This window comes from Cibotium barometz, chromosome 20 (genome assembly GCF_041138505.1).
Source record: "Cibotium barometz isolate CiBa-2024 chromosome 20, ASM4113850v1, whole genome shotgun sequence".
In the NCBI taxonomy this organism is placed as follows: domain Eukaryota; kingdom Viridiplantae; phylum Streptophyta; class Polypodiopsida; order Cyatheales; family Cibotiaceae; genus Cibotium; species Cibotium barometz.
The window spans coordinates 46465411-46472815 of record NC_141065.1 but is presented as its reverse complement, the minus strand read 5'-3'; the positions used below and the strand labels follow the sequence as shown (position 1 = coordinate 46472815).

The 7405-nt window shown below is 44.8% G+C and overlaps 1 pseudogene; it reads right to left on the bottom strand.

Annotated features, from left to right (window-relative positions):
• Positions 1-620: 620 nt before the first annotated feature.
• Positions 621-3471, bottom strand: LOC147627939 (uncharacterized; annotated as a pseudogene).
• Positions 3472-7405: the final 3934 nt, after the last annotated feature.

Sequence of the window (7405 nt, the reverse complement as noted above, 5' to 3'; positions counted from 1 at the left end):
AGGCAAACAAGTCACGGAGAGACGTTAACTTCAAAGAGGGCGATTGGGTATGCTTTAGGATCATGAAGCAAAGACTCAAGCAAGTGGGCACTGTCCAAAGTTGTCATTTAAGAATTTTGGTCCTTTTTCCATCATCATAAATTTAAGTGATATTGCCATGCAACTCAGATTTCTAGATAGTTGTGGATGGTGCACGTCTTCCATGTCTCTTGGTTAAAGCCTTATATCGGACCTTGCAGAATGTCCTAGAAGAGAAGCAACTAGAAATGGTTGATGAAGCAGAAGTGATAAAGCTTGAGTTGTTCCTTCTACATCATTGGGCACACGGTTTGGGACAATGACTTCGCCAATTTTATACCAAGTTTAAAGATGGAGGGACCCATGAAGCGGTTTGGCTAGATGAAGAATTCTTCCTCGAGTATCCACAATTATTGGCGGACTTTGGCGGACTACCTCGAAGCCATGAACGTGTCGCCGAGCAAAGCAGGAGGGAAAATCACGTGCACCCATGCACTGTGGTACATGGTGACACATTGGCTCATCTCAACAGTGCAAGATCATGTACAGAAGTAGTACCTTTCTAGGATATTTTGTCGTATGCCGTGACCCCTTTGTGAGCCCAGTCCGGGACATGTCATGCATGAGCTATGTAGGTCAGTGTCCTAGCTATAGAGGTCTATCAGGTCAATGTTAGGCCAAGCCTCTTAACCCACTTTGGAGAATTTGGCAAGTAGTCTTCATGAAGATGTCAGCCTTAGGGTAGTTGCATTAGAGCATGGTAGATGTAGGGGCTAGTAGCCCTAAGGCCAGTCCTAGGGCCTAACTAAGAGGGATAGCCTTGTGGGGGTGTAAACACCTTTAGCCATCATCAAGGCCCAGTCGGCAGCCACCAAACTGGCCTGGGCAATAGTCGGCCAGACAACAGTCGGCTAGCAACCCGACAAGTCCCACAATTTATTTAGCATCTAATGCTGATAATCCAGTCTTGGGTGGTGAAGATTTAATACAAGCCGGTAGCTCCTAAATTAGCCGACCAGTACCCTGTAGTAGTCATATCTTTGTGCTCTCAAGCCAAAGGCATCAAAAGCTCAGTCTCTTCCAGAGTTCTCAGCACACCAACCCTCAGTGTCGGGCTAGTGTATTCTCTTCGAAGATAGCTTCATAGTTGCCTATAGCTTATGCGCAGTCTTGCCCAGCGTTTGGTCAATTTGTCCTTACTTTTGGCGGTCAGTCAATTAGTTGTTCCGCTCAGTCTTGTGGACACAGTTCAACTTATATTCAGTTCTCCAGAAGAAATAAAGCAAATACTCTTGCTTTGTAAGGGCCCCTTTAGTGGGTAATTTGGGACCCCACTTGGTATTGTCTTGACTACATCTTTTAGTTCATGTATGCTATTTAAAGGATTGCTAAAGACTCACTAAACTCAAGTTTAAAGAAGGCCTCGTTGTTTCACATAGTTCTAACTTGGCAGATGCTACAGTGGTGGTGGTGTTGTAAGAACAAATGTAGTGTTTGCCTCAACAATTAGCAAACTGTGTTTTTATTAATGAAAGCACTTAGTCCTGGGCAGAAGTATATACATGGTGAACCGACCAAGCTCTAACCACATTGTCTTAAATAGAGAAATTCTTACTACCCTCTTCATCTCCATGCATTAAAGAAGGAACACCAAATCACTTAGTAGATACCTCGAGCTATCACCCACACAACCAAGATGGTGGTGATGCTAACCTAGCCAGTAGTTAAACGCCAACAAAGGTCACTAATTTTTCAAAAAAAAGGCCTAAAAGTAATAGTTTGGGATGGTAGATGGTAGTCGAGGTATATAGGCATTGCGGGTTTAAGTTTACCAATAGCCAATTGTGTTGGAAATTGATCACTTTCTAAAAATAGCATCTACTAAAACTAGTGAGTCTCTAATAGGTTGGTAGCATTAATGCAATTGATGCAAGAAGCAATACCTAATAAATTATGGGCAAGACGCAAAGCTATGGAAAAAGTTTTTATGCATATGAGCATTTACTAATGGATGGTTGGGCTTTTTGAATAGAGGCACAATGCTTAAGGCACCATTAACAAGGTCAAAGATAGTGAATGGAAAGGTCACGTTGTTGCCCGAAGACAAGTTCTCAATGCTCAAGAACTAGAACTCGATCGAGGTAGCCCTCTCTCTGGGCTCTGATGTGTCTCTGTCAGAAGTATGATATCTCTCCTCACCATAACATGCTCCAGTCGTCCAGGCTGCACCCATAGTGAACCATTACAGTTCCATACTGCCATGTGTATCTCTGTCAGTGGCCTGGTCTGTGTCCCATAGGCCCCAAACCGCTAATCCATGGGCCGGCCATCAATGATGACCCGACCATCTCGATAGAAGGCCTTCTTGCCTTCTCTCCTCGCGTGTAAGACTCGTGGCATGCAAGCTCTCCTATGCTCTAGCTGCATCCTCGTGAGATCATCATCCAAGAAAATAGGAGCTCCCTCTAAGCCTCGTAGTATGACCCTCTTCCTCGCGTGTAAGACTCGTGGCATGCAAGCTCTCCTATGCTCTAGCTGCATCCTCGTGAGATCATCATCCAAGAAAATAGGAGCTCCCTCTAAGCCTCGTAGTATGACCCTCTTCCTCATGAAGATTGCCTCCACATCCCGAAACTGTATGATGAGAGCTCTCTTCTTTGTCATGTCTTTCCCTGCCCTCCAAGCTTTGAGGAAGGGGGGGTCCCTCATGTGAGTATCCAAGTAGTGTGCATAGTGTCCGCCCATCCCCCTTGGGGGTAGAGTTGGCTACCTCAGGAATCCCCATGACTCTCACATTGAGTCTACGAGCATGTCGCATCCGCTCCTCCTCAATGGTGGTGTTGACGATTTGGAGCCCTTCTTTTTGGGCATCCTCTTTCACTTCCTTTTTGATGTTCCTCTTCACCACTTCTACCCAACCCTCCCTTGTTGCCTCCATCTTACCTTCTAGGCTCTTGGTGATTGCCTTGGTGAGTTCCTCTTTGATGGCCTCTTTGTCAACTTCCACAATCTCCCCCTCCTCCTGTGGTGGTCGGTCCCATAGAGAGATCACCTCCACTTTGAGGATGTCGATTTCCTCCTTCATAGTGTCTCGTTCCTTCTTCCATCCCTCTTTCTCCTCTTTCCATGCTTTTTCTCCTTCTTCCCTCCTTCCTTCTCTTTCTCCCTCTCCTTCTCCCAAGTCTCCTTCTCCCTTTTCCAAGCTTCCTTCTCTTTTTGTAAAGCTTCGATCTCCTTCTCGACTTTGCAAAGTCGGTTGATGATGTTGTTGATGGCGTAGTCCGCCGTTTTCTTGTTTTCTCTGATGGAGATGTTCAGCTTATCCTCCATTTTGACTATCTCCTCTTTGCTTGCACCCTTGGCCATGTCGATGTACCTCGGAGAGATAGAACCCTAAGACTTATGTTGCTGCCTTGGAGGCCTAAGCAAGGGTGGGTGCGAAAACGGAAGTGGAGGGGCTGGCAAACGGGCCAGCATAGCAAGCCAGTCCAGGCGGGAGAGGGGGCGGCAAGCAAGGGCGAAGGTGGCGGCGAGCAGGGGCGCGGACAGTAGCGAAGCGGTGGGAGAGTTGCAGGCGAGAGAGAGAGAGAGAGAGAGAGAGAGAGAGAGAGAGAGATAGAGAGAGAGAGAGAGAGAGAGAGAGAGAGAGAGAGAGAGAGAGAGAGAGAGAGAGAGAGTGTTATATTAATGTCTACGGAAGACCCCAAGGGCCTATGAGACCAAAAGTAATACGATGGTACTAGGCTATGGAAAACTGAAAGAAAAAGCAAAATGAAAACATGACAATACATGTGATCAATAGATGATCCTGTGTAGAGTGAGATATGTTGTGATCAGCTAATGACGATACCCACCTTGACCAGAACTGATATGATGGTGGAGAGAATGTTAGGCCTCTGTGATGGGGGTGTGTCATGTCGGCAGAGAACCTCACAAATCCGTCTCTGTGTGCTAGAGGGTCTTGATGCCTTGGGTCGGGGACGTCTTGCTCGCCGAATGGATCCAACTCTCTCGCTAAGAACTCCTCTGGGGCGTGGAGTTGGAGCGTGAGTGTACGGGTGGTGGGATCTGATGTCGTTAGTAGAGGAACTGTTGTTGGTAGTGGGTTCCAATATGGATGTGTGTACCACAAAGAATATGTGATGGCTCTCTGTGAGGTGTCTTGTCGGCGGCTATCTCTCTGCATGCTGCCTCAACACTACATCCCTGTGTCGTTTAAGCTCCATCAAGTACATGCCCAAGCACCTTTGATCCTCAAAATGTATCACCCGTGTGGTCCGAATCCCTCCTGGAAGAGGTAGTGGAATCTCCCTCGTATCTCATAGTAAGCCGGTAACTGAACATATAATGGGCCTCATCCTCTACTGCTCCTGTGATGCATACTGTGCATGTTCTCTCTTCATGTGGGATATTCTCAGCTCTGCCACTAGTCTCTACTCTGAGGTGGTGGGAGGATACCCTAAGCTGGCTGATCGTGATACGTATAGCATGTGACATGTGTATTTGTATGTATCCCGAGATCTCAAAGAATCCATCCAGGGAGAGTCTTAAGAAGTGATCTTTGTAGAACTCACACTTCTTACCAATCTTTGATTTGGAGACACCCATGTCTGGTGTATGTGTAGCCCGAGTAGATCTAACCGGATGATCCGGTTGATCTCCTATCGTGAGAGATCAAGGTAGGGGGAATACAGGCTATATTGAAATGGGGGGGGACATTTCATCTGTATGCCATGTGCATGAAACCACTGGACTACCTCAGAGTACCATGCATGTGTCGATAATGCTGGTGGCCTTGTCGCTGAGGAGGAGGGAAATCCAGCTTGTCCCTCCCTCTCCCTCTCACAGTATAATTGCATAGAGGACTCTAGTGCTAGTCGTGGGAGGCGTTCTCTGTCAATCGTGTATACATGCAGAATATAAGGGACATTATGAAAAAGGGCATCTGTAACCAGTGGGGCCACCGCAAACTATTAAGTGCTTCTTGCATCTTGGGACCCCATGCTGTTAAAAGCATGCCAATAGCCATTTTCAACACCCTCTTCTTAATTATGTATTATGGATTTTATAAAGTTTAACCTTCTTGCCCAAACATCATGGGAGGCTTTTGCCATAACTAGAGAATTCGATTTCTTGGCTGCCTTCACCATTGCACCTCTTCACACGGAGGGCTTGATCTTATTGTCCCACCAGAAAGTTTGCCATTGTCATTCAGTTCTTTCGCAAGATCTTCAACTTTTGAGACCATTGCTTTGCTTTCCCTTTTGAAAATCATGTCTTTTCTTCATGAAAAGGCTTCAGATAATGCCAAATAGGACGGTGAGAGGCCACCATGAGACTTCCATGAAGACTCCTAGAAGAGAATAGGGAAACTCTCCACCCAACCACCGGATGTAGGGACCCTAGCCGGCTAACTATAACCTTGGCTGTCCACATTAGTCCGGACTCCCCTGAACCACCCAACTCCCCCTTGTCCTACCCTTGTCCTGACATTACTCCCCCCTTTTTTGAAGAGTTTTCATCCTTGAAAACAAAGGCAAGATATCGGGTCTTGAGAGTACTAACGTCCTCCCAAGTTGAACCTTCTTCCGGTCTATCCTTCCACTTAACTAGGCAATGTTGTTTAATTCTGTATGACGAGTTCGCTTGTCTTGAAAATCCAAGATGCACTCTGGCTTGTGTGGTAAAACCGGAGGCTCAATTAAATCTACAAGAACACCTGTATCCACCACATTGGTATCTTCACCTAGTCGTTTCCGCAGAGATGACTAACATAAAAAACTAGGTGAACCTTGGAATGTTTAAGCACAGCTAACTTGTAGGCAATTTCACCTACACGCTTAAGTATTGTGAAAGGTCCAAAAAATCGAGGCGACAACTTGGGCACTTTTTCCATCCTTAAAGTTTCCAAACTTGGGGGAACCTTGAGAAATACTTGGTCACCTTCTTCAAATGTGACCACTCTGTGCGGTCGTCATCCGCATAATGCTTGTAACCACTCTGTGCGGTCGTCTAACATTTTCCTTAGTGATCTTTAGCATATCATTACGATCTTGCAAAAAATCTTTAACCTTTTGAATTCTTTCAATAGCTAACCCCATAGCTACTGGAGATCAGGATTGAAAGCCATACATAGCATGAAAGGACTAAATCCCGTAAGCGACATGCTTCACACTATTTTGATTGGTCCATCATTGGAACCGCTAACTTAGTATAATCCCGGACGAATTTACGATAGAACCGTGCCCCAAGAAATATTTGCAATTCTTCTATATTGGTTTGGAGGATTCCACTTAAGGATTGCCTCTACTTTCACGGGATCCATTTGAATTCCCGCTGCCGAGATTATGTAACCCAAATAATGGATCTCTGAGGCAAAGAACTCACACTTGCTCTCTTTAGCATAAAGTGTAAGTGTTGCAAATTCTCTTCCTTGGTGCGACTAAAGATCAAAATATCATCAAGAAATACTACAATGAATCAACCAAGATACGGGCGTAAGACGCTATCCATAAGCGTCATAAATGTAGCTAGAGCGTTATTTAGACCAAACGACATAACTAAAAACTCATAATGCCCAAATCTTGTATAAAAAGCTGTCTTAGGCACATCCTCCATGCGGATGTAAACTTGATGATAGCCCGATCTTAAGTCAATCTTGCTAAAGTATCGCGCACCTTGCAGTTGATCAAAAAGCTCATCAACTCGTGGTAATGGATACTTATTATTTATCATGATTGCATTCAAACCACGATAGTCCATGCATAAACATATAGACCCATATTTCTTCTTCACGAATAAAATTGGTGACGCCCATAGGGAATTGCTAGGGCTAATAAAGCCATTAGCCAGGTAGTCAGCAAGCTGACGCTCTACCTCATTGGCTTCACTAGTGCTAAGCCGATACAGAGGCTTGCAGACTGGTTTAGCATCCTTGAGCACTTCAATGGCATGCTAAATATTGTGCTCAAGGGGAAAACCAGACGGAAAGTGTCTTGGAAACACATCATGAAATTCAAGCAAAATACTTTGAAAAGAATTAGAAACTTGTTGAGTGAGCTTAGGAAAAATTTGAGTTTGTTCATGATTATGCATAGCACTAACATGTTGTTCACATGACAGAATTAAGAGATTTAAAATTCAAACTGGAATTGAAATCACCACCACTAGCATCATCATGAGACAAAACTGAAGGAGACATGAAACACAAAAATAGATTTTTTATTTCATGAGCATGTACAAGGCAGTCCACTTTAGCAGCACAAAATGAGTGGGGATGGGGGTACATCGCGATCACCTTGCAAAAACTTGTTTACCATTGATCTCAAAATCAAAAGTATTATCTAGATAACTACGAGAAAGAAATGAAACAACCATTCACGACCCA